Source organism: Watersipora subatra, chromosome 2 (genome assembly GCF_963576615.1).
Source record: "Watersipora subatra chromosome 2, tzWatSuba1.1, whole genome shotgun sequence".
Taxonomy (NCBI): Eukaryota; Metazoa; Bryozoa; class Gymnolaemata; order Cheilostomatida; family Watersiporidae; genus Watersipora; species Watersipora subatra.
Genome location: NC_088709.1, coordinates 22827866 through 22853151, shown reverse-complemented (window position 1 = coordinate 22853151; position 25286 = coordinate 22827866). Strand labels below are relative to the sequence as shown.

Genomic DNA, 25286 nt, shown 5'->3' with positions numbered 1-25286 from the left:
GCGTCTACAATCAACCTACTGTATTTTAGTATTATCTATATATTTATGAAATTAATCAAGCTCTCCACGCAATTCATTTGCTTGTCTAAATTCTTGCTATGCTACAGGATGTACGTTGTGTGCATCACAGGTTTTTCCATAAGCCAGATATCTTACAGCTAGTGATACATTCTCTTATGGTATATATTCTCTTATATATAAATATATATATATAAAAAATTGTTTCCTCACCCCGGATACCCCGTATGGGTGGTAAATTCTGCTCTAACTCGGGTCTCCTACCAGAGACTTGGGAGTTTGAGCACTCGCCTCAAGATCTTAGCTGTTCCAAATAGCGCACTTTTCTGCAACTCACCTGAGTTGATTGTTGTTGGTATTTGGGCAAGCCACATTTTATGTGCCGGTGTTATAAAATATATATATATATATAACTATATATATAACTATAACTATATATATATAACTATATATATATATATATATATATATATATATATATATATATATATATATATATATATATATATATATATGTATATATATATATATATATGTACAGTCTATATGTATAGTATCAATATTAAAATTATAACTATGTTTGTTAATAACAAAAGCATCTGTAGCTTATCATGAAACATATACATGTACATGTTTGTTGTTGCTATTCTTAAAAGCAAATGTTGTCCTCAGAGAATAACACCGCACAGGAAAAAATAGCTCAGATCAACTGATTGGCACAAGAAAACCATCGCTGATTATTAAAATGTTAATAGAATCAAATATAATTAGTTTCTGTATAACTATTAGTGTAAACTAATAACTTGCCCAATTCTTACGGTAGTAGTGCTATAAAGGATGTTTGATATTAAGGCAGCAATTTCATCAATCGCAGTAGAAAAAACTTTACTTTTTAGACAGGATGTGAAATATAAACATGTATGGAGACAGTTTTATCTGTCAACCTTAATGGATGTGAGCATGTTTAGAAGCAGAGGATGACTGTTATTTTCGAGTTAAGATTAGTTGACTAAGATGTGTTACTGGTTTTAAGAGGCTGTTGTGTACAGGAGTGTAATCTTTTTTGCTCACTGGCTGCTGTGAAATACTCATGACCAAAGGTGAAAATAGATAGAGGGCAGTTTAATTGCCGCTTTTTTAAAGCTGAAGATAGCCTAAGCAGATGCAAGCGAAGCTATGGTCTCTGCTTTTAAATAGATTGCACGCTGGCAATACAATGCGTCATGAAAATTCCTCAAATTTAATTGGTATCCGCAGACTAATTTTTAGATCAGCAGGGTGGTCCAGTGTTGGTAGTGTGCAAGGCTGCAAAATTAAGCGAGTTTGATTCCAGTGCGAGGTAACCTTTTTCCCAATGCTCTTAACATGGTTTCAGACAGATGAACTGGCACAGCTCTTATTATAGTAAACATTATCCATTTTTGATTGAGGAATTTTTATTTGGTACTCTCAATATGTCATTATATGTACACAAGTGCAGCTGACCATATCATGTTGCATGTCATTTTTGAGAGTCATGAAAACTTTATCCGTTTTCTATCCACATGGTATAATTGTCAAGTTGCAGACACCGGAGATGGAAAAATTTGTTAATCAAACCTGTCATCATTAGTTAGCATATTCAAACCATTATTACTATAGTAGCATATGTAAAAGAAACAGCTCTTGTCTTGTAGCCAAGGCTATGTCAAACTATATATATATATATATATATATATATATATATATATATATATATATATATATATATATATATATATATATATATATATATATAGTTTGACATAGCCTTGGCTACAAGACAAGAGCTGTTTCTTTTACATATGCTACTATAGTAATAATGGTTTGAATATGCTAACTAATGATGACAGGTTTGATTAACAAATTTTTTCATGAATATATAAATATATATATATATATATATTTATATATTCATATATATATTTATATATTCATATATATATTTATATATTCATATATATATTTATATATTCATATATATATTTATATATTCATATATATATTTATATATTCATATATATATTTATATATATATTTATATATTCATATATGTATTTATATATATATTTATATATATATATTTATATATTCATATATATATTTATATATATATATATATATTTATGTATATATTTATATATATATTTATATATATATTTATATATACAGCATATTACACCACATTCTTAATATGTTAACAAAGTTTGTGTGATAGAACAGCTTGTGTGTTAAAATATCTATTGCATGTTGACATAGCATGTTGGCATAGTTTGTGCATTAACTTGGCATTGCGTTAACATAAATTAACATGATAGTTAACATAGTTTGCATGTTAGGATAGCTTGTATGCTTAGATATACATGTATCTCGTATGTTGATATATCTAGTACTTTAGCATAATTTGTTTGTTAACATAGCCTGTAGGTTAGCATAGCTTGCATGTTAAACAGCTTGCGTCTTCACATAATTTGTATGTCGAAAAAGCTTGTTTGTAAATATAGCATGCAAGTTAACATAACTAGCAGGTTAACACAGCTTGCATGTTACCATATTTCGTAGGTTAACATAGTATGTATGCTAATAGAGCTTACATGTTGACAGAGCTTGCATCTGAAAGTAACTTGTATTTCACCACAGAATGTGTGTTTACATGGCATGTAAGATGACGCAGCTTGTATGTTAACATAGTTTGTATATTACCATAGCTGGTATGTTAACATATCTTATATTGAAGTGCTAGCAACTGAATTATTGAACTCAAAACATTGATAGATATATAGCCTAAACTTGTTTATTTATCATATTAGTGGGTAAAATATTACATCATTCTTATACATCTACACATGATAGTATAACAAAGATTTTACCTGTAAACATCAACAAATGGGACATGAATTTAATGTTATATCTGTCATGAGAGCTTACAATTGAAAATGTACTCACAGCTGAGAATCCTTTAAAACAGGCAAAACAGTTAAATAAAGTAAGACAGGTGGTTTTAGACTATCACCGTGTTAAACTAACTAGTATCAAACATATTCACTGAATTAAACATCAACTTTGGGATTAGAAGATCTCATTTAACCAAAATCTGAGGTTTTATTCTAGTTTTCTAGCTGTCACAATTTACAGGATTTCTAGTTCAATATTGTTTCACTCCACAAAACAGCTATTGTTTGAGAAGGATGTACATGTAAACTATTATCACCAGTTGAGTTAGATAAGAGTTGGCTAGCTAGCTTGAGCATCAGGCCTACTCTCAACAGGCTTCAGCTCAAACACATAGAAAAGAACTACAAAAAACTACAAAAAGAAATCGTGCTTTAGCGAAAACCTGAGCTGCAGTAAGTTCTGTTTTCCTGAAAGTCAAACAACTGTGCATTTTGGAATGTCTAAGTCAGCCATGGTGGAGTTGTAAGATTCATATACTGTATATACAGTTTATACGTAGTCAAAAACTTATCTGCTGCGTTGAAATACCACTGATGATAGTACAAGTCTGTCGATAGTTATGTTTTGGCTGTTGCTCAAGAAATGTTAGTTGCTGCAGTGTATTGAAAGCTGTTGTAGCCATGACTGTGTTGTGTGGTGGCTATCCTTTATTATTATTATTACCACCACCATTACCATTATTACCATTATTGGCAGGCAGGGTAGTTACTGCTGTTGAATATGCGCTTACTGTTGTTGGGGCAGCTGTTGTAGTAGGCAACCGTGTAGTTGTTGTTGGAGCAAGTGTAGTGGTTGTTGAGGCAAGTGTAGTTGTTGTTGGAGTAAGGGTAGTTGTTGTTGAAGCAAGGGTAGTTGTTGATGGAACAAATGTAGTTGTTGTTGGAGCAAGTGTAGTTGTTGTTGGAGCAAGGGTAGTTGTTGTTGGAGCAAGGGTAGTTGTTGATGGAACAAGCGTAGTTGTTGTTGGAGCAAGTGTAGTTGTTGATGGAACAAATGTAGTTGTTGTTGGAGCAAGTGTAGTTGTTTTTGGAGCAAGTGTAGTTGTTGTTGGAGTAAGGGTAGTTGTTGTTGGAGCAAGGGTAGTTGTTGATGGAACAAGCGTAGTTGTTGTTGGAGCAAGTGTAGTTGTTGTTGGAGCAAGTGTAGTTATTGTTGGAGTAAGGGTAGTTGTTGTTGGAGCAAGGGTAGTTGTTGATGGAACAAGCGTAGTTGTTGTTGGAGCAAGTGTAGTTGTTGATGGAACAAATGTAGTTGTTGTTGGAGCAAGTGTAGTTGTTTTTGGAGCAAGTGTAGTTGTTGTTGGAGCAAGTTTAGTCGTTGCTGGAGCAAGTGTAGTTGTTGGGGCAGGCGCAGCTGTTATCGGAATAGGTGCTGTAATAGATAATGGCGTAGTTACTGTTAAAACAGGTAGAGTTGCTGTAGTTGCAGTTGTTGTTGTTTTGGAATGTGTAGTCGACGTGGTTGCTGATGTTGCTATTGCTGAAGCATTAGCTGAGTTGCTGTCAGGGACGAACTTTACCTGAACTTTAACCGAAGAGCGCTTGCTGCCAGAAGTATCTCGCTTACTTCTCCTCAGCTCTGTTCAAAAAAGGTAAACAGACTTCAAGTGAGAAAGCACCAAAGAAACAGCTGAAGCAGTATACACAGCATGGCTCACTAGCAAATTATCATTACTTTCATTATCTCAGATTTGTTAGAGTGGGAGGTAGAAGCATGTTAAGAAGTTTATTTTAAAACAAACAAATATCTCAAAATTGTGAATTTAAATTAACTACCATTTACCACTGAATTTAAATTTTTCGAAACCAACATAACCAAATAGCAAAATCTCAAGAACCTGAGCTACGAGACTATTAATTATAAGTTGGAGTTGTATGCTCAGAATGTCACCCATTGAATGTGATGACAAATTGTGAAATTTTTGTGAAGTTTAGTGTAAACTTGTTATCTGATTCCAGAATAGTACTAAATGTACACATGCACGCTTTAGATGAGCTAAACGCTGGTTTTTTTGTAAATAAAAATCCTAAAACATCCTAAATGTAAGAGTCTTACAGACTTACAAGGCTAAAATGAACTTCCATGGCATAGTTTTTTTTTGTCAAACTGGTTGATTTCTTGCATGTGCTTTATTTCAGAGCTCATGTTTTTAACATCTGCTTTCATTGATATTATTGCTATCATTAATATTATTATTGTTATTGTCATTTGTGCTAATATTGTTATTACTACCACGCTCAGCTGCTGCAGCAGCAGCAGCTGAGCGTGGTAGTATGGTTGTGAAGCCCACTTATCAATGTATTCTCCTAGTTCAGCTACAGACAGCACCAATGTGGTTTGACCGGGCAATAACCAAGCTGGTATGGTATTCTGGTTGTGCTTCGTTTAAAAAAATATTGACCAACATTGTAAGCCGATGACATCTGTATAACTCCTTGTTTGGTTATTCTTGTATCACATAATCAAAATACATAATGTATTACCTGATGACAACAAAGATAGTTTTTTTTTCAAAGTACGGGACTGCTTCAGTCCCGTACACAATGAGAGATTGTTATGAACGTCGTTTGTGAAACAGACAGTGTGAGTTCAATTCCTGAGTGAGACAAATATTTTACTTTTTTAAAGTAACTTCGGACAGACGAATGTACACTGATCTTACTATAGTAAAGATTATTGGCATTAAATTTTTACAAACTTTCGATAGATTGGACACTGTTACCTATTCATAAACATTGAACTTGGATGAACAGTACTTTAGAATATTCGCCAAACCCATTAGAGGAATTGGTTCTACATATGTTTTCAGTTTCATCTGGTCGAGTCTAAAACATTTTCAGAATTTCAATGAGCAGCATGTGATTGACCTTAAACCTTTTAGAGCTTATATCCAGATGAAGTCTTTTACAGTTTTGCTATCGGAATAATTTTATATATAACAAAGGACAGAAGCTGTACCTTTCAAATGTGCATGCGTGTGATCACTCAAAGATGAGTATGATGCATTTTTAGCTTACTGCAAGCAGATAACAAACTAAGCAGTGCTTATTTTTAAAGAGCCTTGCAGCACAAACAATGACTCTGTCTTGGCTGAATATGTCTCAGTCTAATCTCAAGATAACTTCTATGACTGGGAACATGCTCAGTTTAAGAAAACAATTTAAGTTTGAATATTATTCATATCCTAACCAGAAACATTTTGTGGAAATTGAACCCCGACCTGTTGTTTGTGGGTCAAGCTTTTTTAGACCAATAGGCTACAGCTGAATTTATAAACTACTACTTATAGGTAACTAATAGGTCAACTTCTCAGGTTTTTGCCTTCATTTCGCAGTATATTTATTCATTTTTTCCTGCTTGTTTCACTAATACTCCAAATGATCTAATCTACCATATCCGCCTCAAAGCCTTTGTGATCCCCTGTATAAGTCACCATAGCGTATGCTTATTCAGAGTCAACCCATCTCTTGCTCAGATTGTTATCTTATATATTACTACTTTTCATATCAAATTGTTAAACACAAACTTTTGTTTTATCTTCCAGTTTCCTTTTGTGTTTTGCTACTGTCTACTTCCAATTTCGCTACCGTGGTAACAAAATGTCTTTCTATCAAGCTTTCAAGCATTGTTACACCAAATCCTGATGTAAGTAGTTTTCACACAAGACAGCTATCATAATATGTATCCAATTTAAAAAATCAATATTTCAGAAGTATGTTTTTGTTTTAAGTAAGCAAAAGTTTTGATCGTTTGGAAAATTAAAGATGAGAAAATATTGAACGACTGTTGGCTTGCTCGTTATGTAGAAAATCAATAGAAAATGTGGCCTAAGATGCTCATGGTTTTGTGATGCACGTGGTGGTGCAATTTTGTGATCCAGCAGTATTAGAAAATGCTGATTGTTGTTGATGAAATTTTTACTTCTTTACTACTTGTTACACATGACGATGTCTCATGTCTCTCAGGACTGGCCAAGTATTAGTAATTGATAATGAATGACTAACAAACATTGATACGTTGGTCAATAAAGGTGGAGAGCTCATTAAAATTTCATAGATCCCTGATATCAAAGGCGAGCCGATTATACATATCAAATGTTAGAAATTAGATTTTTTGTAAAAGATATAATATATGAGGTGTGAATAAACAAGTAACAAACAATATACCATAACTTGCTTCTCTAGAAATTCTGACATTTTACTTAGCAAAACATTACTGAGCCACTTTTTGCTTAGTCCTCTAGAAAATCTAGAAATCTCTATATCCAGTTATTACAAAAGACTCCAACCTGTTTGTTTGGAAACATCATTAATAGCCTATCTTTGATATTTGAAGACGGCAGCCATTTTATGCACAGCAAGTTAAAATGTGTTCACTACATGACAATTTGTTGGAGTTGTGTTTCCTCCGAAAGGTCAAAATAGGTGTTGGCTTCTGGTCGGTTTACGACATGGAATACGTTTTTACAAAGATTACACCAAACCAACTCAGACCGCGGATAGCAAACAGTCTTATATAAATAATATGTATGAAGATGCTCTACCTGTAGTCACTAGCAACACATCTACAATGGTTTGAAGTAATTTCTATATACAAATCAACCAATAGCATATCATGTTGGTTTACTGCTAAACCAAGCATTCTATTGCTGACACACCTAAGGCGGCATGTTGCTAGTTTATATTTACCCCACTGTTACACCAGGCGATAAATACCTACACGTGATACAAAACTGTGTACACTTATTTACAATATCAGTATAGGGATGTCGAATATACCTACAGCTGATATAAAACAGTGTACACTTATTTACAATATCAATATATGGGTGTAAAATATACCTACAGGTGATATAAAACTGTGTAAAATTATTGAAAATATCAATATATGGGTGTAAAATATACCTACAGGTGATATAAAACTGTGTACAATTATTGAAAATATCAATATATGGGTGTAAAATATACCTACAGCTGATATAAAACTGTGTAAAATTATTGAAAATATTAATATAATATATGGATGTAAAATATACCTACAGCTGATATAAAACTGTGTACAATTATTGAAAATATCAGTGTATGGGTGTAGAATATTCCTTCAATAGATATAAGACTGTGTACACTTATTTATACTATCAATATAGTAGTGTAGAATATGCCTGTAGGTATAAAACAGTACAAACCTATTTACAATATCAATATAAGGATGTAGAATACACCTCCTGATGATATAAAACAGCACACTTACTGTATTGGTGTAGGGGTGGGATTATCCATGCAGGTGATATAAAACTTACCTCAATGTTATAACTATTTTATAGTACGTCAAAATAAAGATAAAAATAAAATTGCGATTTATTGATACTTGAGTAAAAATGTTAAAATTGTAATCACGAGGTGAATGAGAAATATGTTAGCCAATAAAATAAGAGCAGTGAATGAGCCTAACCATCAAGTACCTGTGACTCCTTGTCAAAAAATGTGGGGGCTCATAGACGTTGCCCAGTTTAATACTTCATACCAGTGCAACATCTGAGTATGTACAGTTTTTTATGACTATATATGTGTCATCTAAAAAAACTTAAAAATAATTTTTTTACCTTCTGTGTTCAAGGCCTTGCATTGTCTATCCTCTGAAGAGCAGGAATCGTCTGCTCGAGGTAAAGAACAGTTTTTGTCAAGTTGAAAAAGGAAACACAACAATATTACCACAAAAACACTCCTCATGGTCCTCATAGTTTGCTCCTCTCTCTGACGTAAGCAGACGAACAAATGCTTTGACAGCAATATGAAAGTCAGAAAACTGTCGGAGAATATAAAAGCGGTCAGAGATACGCAAGCATGATTAAACTTTAATGTGCCCTATATATTAACACAAACTCTCAATAGAAGTATTTGCAGTTCTTGCAGATACCTAATATTTAAATGCTGATACTCTGTAAACAGACTGTAAGTTGAAAAAGAGTCTGTCTTTTGACATCCGTACCAGTTAATTTATTACATTCACACAAGTAAAGACCAAAATCGTTAAAGTGTTACCACCTTTGTTTGCTGCTAAAAGCAGATTTTAGTCTTTTACAAAATTTATTTGCTCAGCCGGTGCAGCTGTTAGCATAAATGGTGCTGTATCAAGGTCTGTCAATGGTACGTGTAAAAGGTTTGATAAGTTATGGGAATAAAAAAATGGTGTGATGATTTTGATTATCTCTATTTATATTGATGATGCATATTGATACATAGATAGATAGATAGATTGGTAGGAAATAACTAAATAGATAAGTAGATACACTGTAGTTATAGACTTTGCTATTCTTGGTCAATGACGTTCAAATCAAACTAGAACATAAAACAATTAATAGAATAAAAAAGACAGAAATGTTTATATAAAATGGTATTAAATGTCATCCAAAAGTTTTAAACTCAATTGATAAGGCTATATATTTAAATTGCTTTTTGCCAAAATATTATCAATTATGAATTAATGTCCAAATAGCAGAATCTAATTGGCAGCACAAACATTCTATGTTTCGGTCAAAAACTATAAATGTTTTCTTTTCTTCTTCAAGTGTCGTATTGAATAACAAGAATATCTAATGAAATGCTCAAATACTATTTATGCAGCAAGCAGTTGCCATGACAACAGGAAAATGGCAAGTCTGAACACGCTTAGAAATATGATATTTTAATTACTAAGCATGTTGATTGTGTTTAATTCTTGCTTATTTGTTATTCAAGAGCTGTATTTACAGAAGAGTTGAAGGTCATATCATCTTTCACTGAACTGCTATTGTTAAGAACTTGCTTTGCTAACAAGCACAATGCTAAGAATATATGTAAGATTATAGGGTTTGCAGATTTTGCTGCAGATATCATTAGAATGGTGATCCACCTCCATCCAACCCCTTAAAGATAGAAATTTTATAAATGAATAGAGAGCAATAGAATGATAGCATACAAACTCTGCTATTCTTAAGGAACTAGGCTATGTGCACTGTTTTAATAAAATAGTATACCAGCTCTGCTGTTCTTTAGGAACTAGGCTATGCACACTGTTTTAATAAAAGTGGTATACCAACTCTGCTGTTCTTTAGGAACTAGGCTATGCACACTGTTTTAATAAAAGTGGTACACCAGCTCTGCTGTTCTTTAGGAACTAGGCTATGCACACTGTTTTAATAAAAGTGGTATACCAGCTCTGCTGTTCTTTTGGAACTAGGCTATGCACACTGTTTTAATAAAAGTGGTATACCAGCTCTGCTGTTCTTAAGGAACTAGGCTATGCACACTGTTTTAATATAAGTGGTATACCAGCTCCGCTGTTCTTTAGAAACTAGGCTATGTGCACTGTTTTAATAAAAGTGGTATACCAGCTCTGCTGTACTTTAGGAACTAGGCTATGCACACTGTTTTAATAAAAGTGCTATACAGCTCTCTTGTTCTTTAGGAACTAGGCTATGCACACTGTTTTAATAAAAGTGGTATACCAGCTCTGCTGTTCTTTAGGAACTAGGCTATGCACACTGTTTTAATATAAGTGGTATACCAGCTCCGCTGTTCCTTAGAAATTAGGCTATGTGCACTGTTTTAATAAAAGTACTATTATGGTCATTGCAGATCTTTTTAAAAGACAACCTGCATGATGTTAACTTAAGCATAATCTACATACAAACAGTTGTACGTTATGCTTGCTGCTGTAGTTGTAATGAGTCTGTGTTTAGATTCCTTGTATTATTGGTTACCTACAGTTGAATTCACCTTTTGTACTCTTCACAGATTTAGGAAAAATATGTTGGGTTTGGATTCATTTTTGCTGTTGAAAAAACTGAATGATGTCTTAACATCCTGCTTTAAGGCTATGCTAATAACAAATTCAGTGGCAAAGTGTAAATTATGCAACAGTTTTGGTTACTAAACTAGCTACACCAATTTTAAGAAGTATTTGTGGAATTCTATAAAAAACAAACTTAGCTACCCGACTTTTTGTTACACTGCTCCAACCTGTACTATACCAGTCGTTGGCTCTATAAAACTACTCACCCTCACTCATAAATCCTTTTCCAGCTACCACTTCCAGCATTTACTTTATCCTCTAGGCATTGTTAGCCTTCATACCAAGCCTCTGAAGCATGGAATCAGCTACCTGCTGACATCTGGTGATTTAAAATCACTAATCCATTTAGGACCACCTTGAAGCAGGACTTGCTGTCAAGGTTGGAGTAGTCCATGTGTCGTTAGGCGTCTCTCTTCTTTTTCCTTTAAATTACAGTGGTAATTCTTTTATGTGAGCCAAACAATGCTCACTGCCTACCAACTGGGCTTTGCACCTTGATTGGCCAAGCTATTGTGTACACAGAGCTTTCATCCATGGTTTTCATGATGTGTTTTTTCGAAATTGTCTTACTCATTGATAAAAGTCAAATTCAAAACAAATAGAGTGATAAAAAAAGTTTGAATTGAAAATAAGAAAAGCCTTTCATAAGAATCACAACATCCAACAACACACAAGTTTTCTGATTACAAAACAGGTTTCTGGAGAGGTTTATGAGTACTGCAATGAATAAACATACATATATTTATTGAGTTTGTTATAGTAACTTGTAAATGGTTATATTTTATTTACTATCATATTACTATTCTAGTCATAGTCACTATCCTGACTCCTCGATGGTACTATTAGATTACCAACTTTTAAACACATTTGTACCTGTACTTATTGAGTTTGTTATAACAACTTGTAAATGGTTATATTTTATTTACTATCTTATTACTAACTTATTTATAGTCACTATCCTGCCTCCTGTGCAATACTATTAGATTACCACGGTTTAAAACACGTTTGTTCACCTCACTCAATAATTTCGGATTTCGTTGTTTTTTTGTTATTTTTTCTTTTGGCAGGTAATGACACACATCATTTTGTTAATGATTAAAGATGCTAAAAATGTATACGTACAATTATATTATATGTATTGTATTATATGTATAATTACATGTATACGTACATTAATTACTTGCATTCATTGCAGTTTTTTCAGATGCAAAGAATTAAGGTTCAACTAAGAAACACTTCACAAAGTTAATTAAAAGTAGAACTTCTGTTTTTCTCATCTGCTGCCAATTTTTTATCAGTTAATAATATAAAAATGATAATGTGATGAACATTCTTAACGCTGCTCATGATGTTCCTTCTACTCAAGTCTTATATCTAGTATATTTACTGCAGTTTTTTCTTTAAATATTTTGTGAAATCTTTAAATTTTGCACTTTGGTAAATTTCACATTCTAGCTCCAAAAATACTTGACAATGGCAATAACTTCTAACTTCTAACTTAGCATGAACAAGCAGTTGGGTTTTACACTGATCAATTGTTATATTTGCAAAATTTACCTAAGAAGAGCAGATATTGACACTATTATCAAAATTACAATTACTTGGTTAGTCAAGAAGTTTTATATTCAAAGTGAAAAATTAAAAGATTTTGAAATCAGTAACCAATTAATAAAAGTTTTTTCACAAAGTCATGCTCATGACATTTCGATGACACATTGATGACATATCGAGGATATATCAAAGACATATCGATGAAATATTGATGACATCTCGATGGCACGTCAATTACAAATTGATGACATATCGATGAAATATTGATGACATCTCGATGGCACGTCAATTACAAATTGATGACATCTCGATGACGTATCAATGACATATCGTTGGCATATGATGAAATATCAATAAGTTATTGATGACATATTGATGATAAAAATTAAATGATGACTTTAATGTGCCTTTATCTTTCTTTCTCGCATAACTCCTGTAAGCCAGCACCAGTCAGCATCACAGTGATAAAGATAGCAACCAAAATTATCCATACAATGGGGATTATGATGCAAATTACTTTGCATTGTCCGCCCTGGCCTAAAACACCAGGCAAAGATGTATGAGCTGAAATTTGAAGCATTTACCAGCAGTAAAAAAAAATTAATCATTTCTTTTAGAATCTAAGAGCTGAAATGTGTATGACTATTGTAAACTTGTGTAATTGAGTTTTAATTATCTGTCAAATACCTAAGCTCAAAGCAGCTTTGGTGCCATTTATCTAAAATTATTTTGCAATTTGTGTATAAGAACTGGAGAAAAAACATAAGATGTTACAAAGCAAATTAATTATAACCATTTTTATTGACTAAAACCCGAACAGCTATGGACACCAGAGGCATGATTAAATATGAACTCGCACGAAAGCTTGAAAGATTTTATAAAAAACTATCAGTATTTTGGTATGTTTGAGTAATTGAACTGTCAGGATGTTGCAGGATTGAGATTGACATAGCTCGATCGCGGCTAAAATGCTCAGACCCAGCAAAAATTAAATTATGAAGTCTATATTCGCAAAGAGAACGACAGAATGGAGACGGGCAACTCTGTAACTTTAATGGAATAACGTATGTCAACAATAGCAACTCTTGTAACTAGTGACATCATTGCGCAAGTTATTCTTATCTGAACACTTCAACCTTAATCTAGTTGATGTATTAGATGTATTAATGTTTCGTCTATTTTAATCTGGAAACACCCTGGCAATCAGATCACCTCAAACATCAAAAACAATCACAAACGACAGAAAAATAACGATACATCCTAATAAAATCTACTAATATTTTGTGCAAGTTCATCTTCAAGGTTATGTATAGGTCATACCATTTTGTGAGCCAAATTTGCATATTATTAAAAACGCATGGGTAAACAATTACCAATTTATCTTTGCGACTGCATTAGCAAAATCTAGTAAAATTAAAAAGCTAAATTGAAATACTAAATGCCTGACATACAACCCCAAATAAAAACAAAAATTGTTGCCAAATTTGCAGCTAGGAACACTCTAATAGCACATTGTTAAAGCTCCAAGTTGCCAAAAGTATTTTAATCAAATATTGGTATTTAATAGGCTGGTACTCAGAAACCAGCCTATCTTTGAAACTAAATAATTTTGTACCCTGCCAGGAGGCATGGAACATGATGGATTAAAATCAGCCAAAAGGTGTGTTTTACGCAGACTAACAGACGCACATATACACAACGAAATAACGAAATATAACGATAACAAAATATTAATGGATAAATATGCATATCAGCAAATATATATATTATATAAATATATATATTTATATATATATGCATATAAATATATATATATGTATATAATATATATATATGTATGTATGTGTATGTATATGTACGTATAAGTATGAATATGTATGAAGACGCATGTAAATAAATTTTGCAGATTTTATTGGTAATTTTACAGGTTATACTATAAATACAGATTATACTGTGCGGTACCGATTCTTTGGTACTTTCTTCATAAACTGGCTTTAAATACAATGCAATATACTGTCGTAATATGTTTTAAATTACTTAATACCTGTTGTATAAAGTTGTATATTTTCCAATACAAGTTGTATAAAGTTATAAAATACATGTTATATAAAGTTGTATAATATCTAATACACATTGTAAAAAGCTGTATAATGTCTAATACATGTTGTGTAAAGTTGTATATTTTCTAAGACAAGTTGTATAAAGATTTAAAATACATGTTATATATAGTTGTAAAATATCTAATACACATTGTAAAAAGCTGTATAATGTCTAATACATGTTGTGTAAAGTTGTATATTTTCTAAGACAAGTTGTATAAAGATTTAAAATACATGTTATATATAGTTGTAAAATATCTAATACACATTGTAAAAAGCTGTATAATGTCTAATACATGTTGTATAACGTTGTATAATATCTAGTACATATTGTATAAGTTGCATGGAGTTGCATAATCTCAGATACAAGTTTTATTAGGTTGTATAATATCTAATCCATGTATTAAGTTGCACAATTTCTAATACAAGCTGTGTGAAACTGTATATTATTTAAAACATGTTGTATAACATTGTGTAGTATCTAATACATGTTGTATAAAGTTGTGTTATATCTAATATATACTGTCTTAAGAAAGGAATTAGTAGAAAATTCATAATATCTAACATATACCCAGTACACAAAGTATGAATTATACAGTGTATGGATACAAAGTAGATGCCAATGTATAATTTAAACTCATAAATTATACTACACTGTATATTCAAATTTCATGTTACATGCTGCCTTTGAGGTATGATTACCTGTTGACTGACAGCAAGAAAAACATGAACCTGATTCCACGCCTCCAAGACTTTGATATCCTGCAGCATACGAGCCCTTTCTAATACCTTGACAGGCAAACCCACAGCAACCTAAATGATAAGGAGAACTCAAGATTCAAGTTTTGGTTAGTTTGAACATATACATGGGACCTGGCAGAAATTTAAAAATTAAAAATCAATAACAGCTGATATCGAGGTTAATATAGATTTTCAATGTGGTGTATAATCAAGAAACTACAAAAAGTTGATGAAGTCTGACAAACTAGGGATTATCTTTAAGATGCCTGCAATTCAGAGAAAAATGACTGCAATATGAAAATCTGGTAGTAAATAGTTAGTGTGAAACACTAACAACACGAGGGATATCAACTCTTTAATATTCTCCAGTTTCCGCTACCCTTTCAATCTGCTAGCTACAAAAAACATAGTTTATGCAATGTCAAAGCAAGATTTTTCTGCCCAAAGTAAGCTCAGTTTCAGAATTTACCATTGTCTCAGACTAACACCGTTGAACCAATAGGGTCTAAATTTGCTGCGCAAAATGCATTTGGAAGAATTTCACTTGTTCGGCTGTCCTTGTTGCCCAAGGTCTGGTGGTATGGTAGAGCATGGTGTGCTAGTATAGTAAGAAAGTGTCAGACATTTGCCATATTTATTAAAAAAATCTATAAATGAATCGGATATGATTTAAGGCTGCAAAATATGACAAGTAGTCAACTTAAATCAAAAATGGAGCATCCAACAGCTTACTGTAAGAAACAAACTCGATTATGGATGCTGCATGAGATAGACGGGTTGAAAGATAAGTGAATGATAGAGAAGCTAGAGTTTCTTTGATAGGGGTTTCAGGCAAAAGTTCTGCTCCAGAATCAATGCATTCACCAATCGAAAGCCTTTTTTATTTTTTTTAGTTCTGTGAAACCTGCTGCTAAAGGTAATGTCAGTTTCGTAGTTAAAAGAGAACGCAGACCCTCATTCTCCATGTTAAAAAGATAGTTATCAGAAATATGTGTGACCCAATCGTAAAACCATCACTTGTAGAAATACGTTTAGGTCTCTACCGGTAATGAGAGGTACAAACACAACTAACTATTTTGCTTTCTCTGCGCATTCCGTCTGTGTGTGAAACCAGGCCATAGCCACAATGAAAAGCATCGGTTTCTAGCATTGGTTTCCAGCATCGGTTTCCAGCATCAGTTTCTAGCATTAGTAAGAGTTTACTTGATTGATTATTCTATTGTTTGATAGCTCTATTGATCACAAGTTTTGTGATTTATAAAAACATGGGTAGAGGTTTTAATGGATGATAGATCTATTAGTCGATATCTCTATTGACTATTTGCTAATGCAATCTGTCACATGGTTGTATACAGAAAACTTGTCTATCACACAACATTGTTCGTTTACATTTATTTGGCTTTACTTTATTTAAACAATAATATCTATCAAGAAAGAGACCTTCTATTGATATTTTAGAATACTCACATAACAAAAGGAAAAACAGTAAGATGGCGCCTACAATCACTCCTAAACAGATGCCAATCGTAACCCCTAGAAGTTTCCAGGAGAACTTGCAACTGTCAGTGTCATTAGCTGATGTTGTGGAGTTGAAAGCATCGCTGAGAGTGATCAGTGACATTAGTAATAGTAGCTTGAGTAGGCTGCCATGATTAATATCTCGAGGCATCCTGCAAATATTATGTACAGAGTGAGGGTAATACGGAGAGTCAAAAGGTTTGGAGGATCTTAAGCAGTCTTATGTAGTTGAAAAAAGGGGGCTAAATTGCTCCTAAGTTAATCTACAGGTGTCTTTCAATTGGTAGGGTGTGGGTTGCTTATTTTAGAGCATACACAATCAATATACCTGTTCGGTTTTTAGTGTTATAACACAATATTTGTAGTTTACCTATTCTAGCAAAGAAAATGAGTGCAATATCAGTGTGTATTAGAAAATGCTTGGCTTGTTACACACTTTCAGGCATTGGGTTGTCATAATTAATAAGCGTGTGCATGTGCATGCGCGTGTGCATGTGCAAGCTTGTGCTTGTGAACGGGCATGTGCACGCATGCATGCATGCATGTCCGATTAAGCATTTTTTTAAAGATCAAATGTGATGTCTGCTCAAATAATTTCAAGCAGAAGCGGTATGTTTTTTAAGAACAAACATTGGCTCTGTCTTAGCTGAGCGTGTTTGAGTTCAGTGGTGAGGGAACTTTGACAACTTGATACATTGCTAGTTGCAGGGAGCAAGTTGAGGCTGAATGCTATTCCTGCTACCACTTATGGAAATTGAACACCGAATCTTCGCTTGCAGGTCAAGAGGTCTAGATCACTAAGCCACACCTACTCAGCATTGAATGGTGACTATGTCATGGCTACTGTGTATAAGTTCGCAGGTCCATTGGCAGTCCTAGAGGTGTGAGGGGGGAGGGGTAGGGGGTGAAACAAGAGTTTGGAGAAGACCCCCCCTTTTTCTCTCTGATACAGTTAAGAACTTCTGGGTAGCCATTAAATAATAGGAGTAACAAGATGATTGTGAATTCTGTCGTAACAAAACCTAAAAAGGCCACACAACGTTATTTTTGTCAACACAAAAAACCATGAAGAGGAGCTATTGATACAAAATTATTTAAATTAAAACAATAAAAATATGTAGATTCTGCTGATATCAATATCTATGCAGTTTTTTTAAAGATTCATTTGCAGAACCATACACAATATTGGGACAACAAACACTCTTCTTTTCATCACTTTCTTTATTTCATCAACTTTCAACAGCTATCCACACTGACACTGTTTTTACCGACAAGACGTACAGAGTATGTACATATGTACATTCATGCATACGTACATACGAACATATGTACATACATACGTACATATGTACATACATACATATGTACACACATACATACGTACATATACACATGCATACATACATGCATACATACATTTATACATACATATATACACTTTGTATGGGAAAGTATACTCAAATATATTATATATAGTGTTTTGAGTATATATTATATTATATATTATATATAAACTATATACATCATATCATACCTTTTATAGTATATATACTATATATACACTTTATATACTATATAGCATATATATTATAGTATATATTATATATACACCATAAATGTTATATAGTGTATATATTACTGTTGCTGTTTTGCTACGATTACCATGAAAAACTATTTGGCATACAATTATATGATTTTGGCTTGTTTCAGTGATGGCATCATAAGGCAAAAATATCGTATAGGTTTGTATAAAAGCCTATAGTAATTATCTAATGCAAAGACCTCCTGGAAAACAATCATCAAAATCATCATTATAAATAAATAATAAAAAAACATTATGTTAACCTTAGGAACTAGAGTTACAAAAAAAACTTCTAATTGAATGCCTTGGCGCTCTAGTTTTCATCCTCTCCTAAATGGTGGCGGAAATCGGAGGCGATGTTCAAATATAGGCTGGCGGTCTATTTTTCAAATAGCTCATTAGAATTTTTGGAAGATAAATTTACCTCTGCTACAGGCAAAGCGGATGTAGCCTCTATGTTACCCTCTTTTTTGATGGACCGATATTAAATACTTTGAATGCAATAAAACTGCTAACTTAATGTACCTCTAACTTGTCAAAGATCTCTCAATAAATATGCATCGATAAACTGAGAAATATCTCTACCAGTTGATATATATTGCTTGCAATTGACCTGTGATGATATTATAGCCTGTGTCCTTCTTTGCAGTTTTTTTGAATTTTAAATTTTCATTTCATTCTAAAGTTGAAGACATATTTTTTTATGTTATATTTAACATCGTTGAATGAATGCTCATTGCACTCACAGATATGCTTGTTACAGTTTGCAGCACAGAGTAAATTTTCATGTGCAGTAGAGGTGAAGTTGTGAGCATCAATCCATTGTAAGCTGCGCTAAGATAGCTGCAAAGATGCTATTAAATAACATGCTATAAACCTGCATATTTATAAGTTATACAGCAATAATCTGTGAAATGATACAAGTATATATTCATGAGCAAGTGACATAAACAAACCATACTTATATTATATGCAGAAACAAAAACATTTCCATCGCTTGCTCAGATAGCTGCGTTCTGATTGTTGCTTTTGATGAAACTGGTGTTGAAGTTGTCTACACTATGTACTCTGGTTTTAGTTAACGTTTGTAAATACCTATTTTTTTGTCTCCGGTTTTAGGATGTGGCTGATCCACTTTCAATCTAAATAAAAGTTTACTCAACGATAGCGCTCATATATTGTCTGTTAAATACCCCACAACAATGTTCAAAACAGAACTAACACCTTCTATTTGTCCAATACCATTCACAATATTTTCTGGCCTCAACTTTTCTTCTGCACTGCTGAACTAGTCTATATTAGTGTCCAAACAATTTATTTGGCAGAGTAAAACTTTCATGCGTTGCATTTAGCACTAATGCAACGCGTAAAAGTTTGCTTGCTAAAAATTTGTTTGCATAACCTTTGATCCAAACTTGCAAATCGGTTTTCATATGTCTTTCCTTTGAAGTATTAGAACTGTGTTAAACAAGGAACTACTATTAGCCTGACACAGTAGTGATTTTTATGGCATTGTTTTAAAGTTTCATCTACCATCGTAAATTTAAACTGTTTTTATATGCATGTACTTCGAAGTATCAGGACCGCGTTAAACATGAAACCCCTATTCGCCTGAGACAGTAATTATTTCTATGGCGCTGTTTTGAAAGCTAATCTACCACCATAAATTTAAGCCAATTTTTTTATAACTGTAGGCTACTTTGAAGTACTAGAAAAAATGTGTTAAACAAAGAGCTACTACTACCCTGAGAGCGTAGTTGAGAGCAAACTAAATGCCCTCAATATAATTTTTCTGTTCGATAATTGTGAATGTAATTCTGTCACATTGCTGAGCTAGATCAATCACCCATACACGTTTCACATGTTTTTCAATAATTTCACGTTTAATATCAATTGTTATCATTGGCTTTTCTTTGCATTATCCTTAATTGAACTGACAAACTTTCGATCTACGCACAGTAGTTTCATTTCACATAATTCTGCACTGAAAGACGCGCACATAAACACAATACAAAAGTAAAACTTGAGCAGTTGAAAAATGCAGAGTGATGCTGTTCTCATAAAACACCTCCGAGATACTTGGGCATCGACTCCCGTGCTCGTATTTTAAACATGGCTCGTACGTTAGTGCTAATACTTGCTTAATTAAAAGTAGGCTCATATCTCAAATTTCTTGTATGTTGAAGTAAAACTGTACATGTATATAGTGTATGAATAGCCATGCCCATGTAGCCATACTTCTGAGGTTCGCTAAAAATCTAACTCTGCATGAGGTTTCATTTTTTTTGTTTTAAGCCAGTAGCCCACTTATCAATGTATTCTTCCCATTCAGCTACAGGCAGCATCGATGTTGTTTAACCGGGCAATATTCAGGCTGGCATGGCATTCGAATTATGCTGCGTTTTTAAAACGAATCAACATTGTAAGCCGATGAAACCTGTATAACTCCTTGTTTGTTTATTCTTGTACCACATAATAAGAATACATAATGTATTACCTGATGACAACCAAGATATCTTTTCTTCAAAGTCCGTCTTTGTAGAGATCTGACGGAAAGGAAAGGTGAGAGAACGTGTAAAGACGTAGGAAACACAAACTCAAACACTGAGACAAGTTGTACTAACGTGCTACGTGCCCAAGATGTCGAGTGGTACTCCAGTGATTGGCAATCTTTTGTTTGACAAGCTCTAATCAAACTGGTTTTATCAGCATGCAAATATGAATCAAGGCAAAACCAGCAATCAATCAGATTACAATAGTACAAACAAGCATGGTGACGAAGAACAGACTAGTGTGGGCAACTTCACAGCTTACTTGTACAGTTGGTAATTAATCCGGAATACTGCAGCAGGTCACAAACTTTGACCAAAAAGTAAAAAGTGCAGTAATGAAAAACTTATTTATATTTGTTAGAGACTTGGTTCTACATATACCTTTTCTGTAATGCGTAGGCCTATTATCAAGCAACAAAGCGGCAATGTAAACTTTTGTTGTTGATGAAATAAGTTTTGCTTTTTTAAAAGTTTTAGCTGCTTAAGAAAATAACTTATAAAATCACTCTACCTATGAACTAAATTTGTTCTGGAAGCTGACTCCGAGTACATGTAGAAAGGGACTTTCTGTAGAAGTAGAGATGCAGAGGGGGTGGGTTTTGTTTAAGCTGTTGCTATTGCATTTAAATAGTTATTGGCAGAAAAATAAGGACAGTTATTGGCAGAAAAATAATGGATAATTTAAGAAGATTTTATTCCGGTAGCATAATGATTCTATTTGCCATTTTAATACCTTGAATACCAAAACTGGGTGAGGTAGAAGCAAAAAGGTTGGCATACAAACATGAAACATAGCCTAATACACCGTGCTAAAATATGTACAGTAGGTGTAACAGAAATGACAAACGGGCATTTCTATGAATTCTCTTGATAAGAGAAATACAATGAAGAATAGAAAATAGTACCAGATATATTAGTTCTGGAAAAAATCTGAAAGACCTATTTTCCTAAAGAAACCAGAAACCACTATGACTCAAAATGACAACAATACATGCAGAAAGGTAATTTAATAACCTTTTCATCTTAGACACAACACACATACCATCAAAAGGCACCCTAAAGATGTCAGATGCTAACTGGATAGGAAAACCACAAACCACTATATCTCACCATAATATATACATTTATTTATATATTTACTCAGATTCAACAAAACGCATCAAAATATTGCATAAACATTGGAAGGCTAGACATGAGAACAGAACAGCTATCCTATAAAAGGTCTAAACAAAGTAGAAGAGCTTCCATGAGTACATCCACGAGCTACAATAAAAAATATTAAGTATGGCATATAATAGAAAATTGTGTGGATTGAGCTTACACTTTAATCTTTATTTTTGATGCTTTTTGATTTTATGTTAGTTTTGAATTTTATATTTTATACTAATTTTTACTTTGAACACTGGCTATGTCAAAGCTGTCCTCAGAAACCATCCAACTCATGAAAAACAGTCATTTCAACAGTTACTATGTTTTCCTGGCATCCCATTTAATCGTGGAATATACCAAGTAGCTGGCTTCTAGCAGAGCCCCTAAAAATTAAGCTTTAGTACTTTTTAAAAGTTTTTTAGAAGTATGACATTAAAAAAGCTGAGAGCATTAAACAAAATACGTACTCCATATTTTTATAGAATTTTAAACCTAAAAAAGAGATAGAAACACTTTTAGTAATTCTACACTGTAAAAAATGGCGAAGTTTTTCAAACATTGTGGTCTTCCCAGAAAAGTGAGCTCATATGCTCAATCACAGCTGATGTGTTTCACTAGGCTTTGTCAGCATTTGCACATAACTTGCAAAATGCTGACAAAAAACCAGATAAACTTATTATTCTCAAAGGGCTTGTATAAAGAGAGCCTCTGAAAGTGATTAAATCAGAGAGAGGGCCAAAGAGGCTAAGCGGGTGAACTATCACGATAAGGCAATTTGGTAGAGTACTATTACTATACTAATTGGTTTTTCAGGACAACTTTAATTGCTGTCATTTTGATTAGATATACATTATATACTACAAACTATTTGGATGATTTTTCTTTGTTCATTTTATGCCCAAGTGAGGCTTATTCTTGTTAAATATACAATACATCAAAGCCTGAGATAAGCCAATCTATCATTGATACGGCGACTACGATGTTTGAGTTTGCACACAAAATTGGTATTTGTCGCCCATGAGAGGCTGCATACTGGTAATAGGAAAAGGGCTAACACTCATACTACAGAAGAACGAACATTGGTGCCCAAGCGAGGCAAGACAACTACTGAACTGAGCGTTTATACAAATATTCAGAAGAAGACAGCTTGTGTCAGAGTTACAAATAGGGTATCTAACAAATCATATACAACTTCGCAGGATTGAGGTGGACAGCTGATTAACATGGAGAACATTTTCTTCACCTGGCAGGAAGAGCCACTTTGTCAGTTCGAAAAGTTTATTTGTTACATGAGAAATTCAGTCAAGAATGTTACCCTACACAGCGTTATATAGAACTACACAAAAACACTATTATATTTATAAGTTTCATTTTATTAATTTTAAAACTAAAATTTATAGTTTAAATAAATTCTTTATACAATTTATAAAGCTAATATTATTCAAGTATATTATACTAAACATTATTATATTAATTTAATTTTCTCATGTGACAGTAGCTATGTCAAGAACAAATAGAAGGGACCAAAACAGCACATAAAGGGTTGTCTACTCAATTTAGGAAGTGATGCAGACTTCCACAGTACTGATGATATGGGGTTGGGCATATTGTATCAAGAGTGGGTGTTGTAATGTTTTCTCATTTTTTCTACAGAATAAATCTTTTCTGAATGTTGCTAAAAGCTCAAGTTGTCCCACCTTGTATGTGATATATGATAGGTTTAAAATGTGCAACATTGGGAGGAGAGAGCCAACAGTGTCAGTTGAAAAAAAATGCAATACCTAAAATGAACAGTCTCAATAAACTGAAAACAGACACAATAGTCTCCAAATGAACGCATACAGAAAAATTAAAATGTCTTTCTTTTTTGTTTTTCTGTTTTTTATTTTTGTTTTGCTTTTTAAACATATGAAACAAGCAGTTTCTTGTTTGTTTAAAACTAAAACTGTTTTCATATATAAAAACAAATATCATGCGTCTAAACAATATTTCTACGAAGTCATTTTGTAACTTAAGAATCTCGCCTGCGTGCTGATATGGATTTTGGCTGCAGAGCGTCTATGAAATTCAAATTTCTAGCATGCTTGTCATTGGCCCAAAACAATTAGATAGTTGCTTTGTTTCCATAGTATTCTCTTTTTGCGCTAAGGTTAGCTTTTAAAGAAAAGTTTTTCAAAAGTTAGGACCGATTATGTTGTAATTATTATTGTGCAATATGCCTCTGTCTAGTGCAAGATTTCTAACTTGCAATACATGTGATTTTTTGTTACTGTTGAACACTGTTTTTGTTTCTGACTGAGACGGTTTAACAAGTGCTCAGTATAATATAGCATTCCTATATTTCTGTGTTTTTGACAAAAGTTTATATCGATTGAATATCATCCGCTGCATTATCGTTTGCTAATGCTATCAAATCTGTGAAGTGGACTTGCAAAACAGTTTGATTATAGCGATCGCAGTCGGTAACAAGAAATTGCAGTTACTTAGGGGTTTAAGGTTGAGTGCTGCAAGCCAGGCTGTGGATGCCTATTAGACAGCAGCTTTTAATCCTTTGAGATGACATTATGAGAAAAAAAGAGGACAGAGTGTTTTAGTGAGGAAGATGAAATGTGTTTCAAATTTTCTAGGCTTTGGGGGAGGAAGAGACGAAGTAGCTGGTGAGAATACAAAAGGTGAGTAAAGACTGATTTTTATGACAGTTTAAGATAACGCTTTTGTGTAGCTTCAGCTGTGAATGGTTTGGTCAATTTAAGTGCTAGAAACAGTTAATGCTATAGACTGAATGTCAGGGACTGATTTGACTTTACATCATATGTCTAACAAATTGAAAGCTTGACATTTGTTTAGAGAGTTGGAGTCGACTATCACTGGTGCTAAAAACGATAGCGACATTGGAATTGATAGTTTAAAATTAAAAAGTAAATCTGAATACAGTTATGTTGCCTACACTTGCTAAGTTTATAGCAAAGGTGGAAATTCTTGTAATAAACTATTGGCTCTTTACCATCCATGAAAAATAGTTCAGGTAGTGATATGTTGGACAGGTTTTCACCCGGGTAAAGAAGTACTCCAAGACATGAAAGGTTCTCACTTATGTGACGTAATTCCCTAGTTAGGGGTATTAATTTCTTTACTTGTAACAGGGAAGGCCATATTGAATAAAATGCATATACTGTACTTACCTGAAACATCACTGTAGACTGAGGCCACCGGCAGTATCTTGAGTTGCTTATATACCTAGCATCCTGAACACTATGGCATCAACATTTA

At 33.2% G+C, this 25286-nt stretch overlaps 1 long non-coding RNA gene across 1 annotated transcript; it reads right to left on the bottom strand.

Annotated features, from left to right (window-relative positions):
- Window positions 1-12669: 12669 nt before the first annotated feature.
- On the bottom strand, window positions 12670-20950 carry LOC137386965 (uncharacterized). Its single transcript, XR_010977857.1, has 4 exons — window positions 20813-20950; window positions 16683-16885; window positions 15177-15287; window positions 12670-12912 (listed from the first exon to the last, which is right to left on the bottom strand). It is a non-coding gene; the product is annotated as an uncharacterized lncRNA (long non-coding RNA).
- Window positions 20951-25286: the final 4336 nt, after the last annotated feature.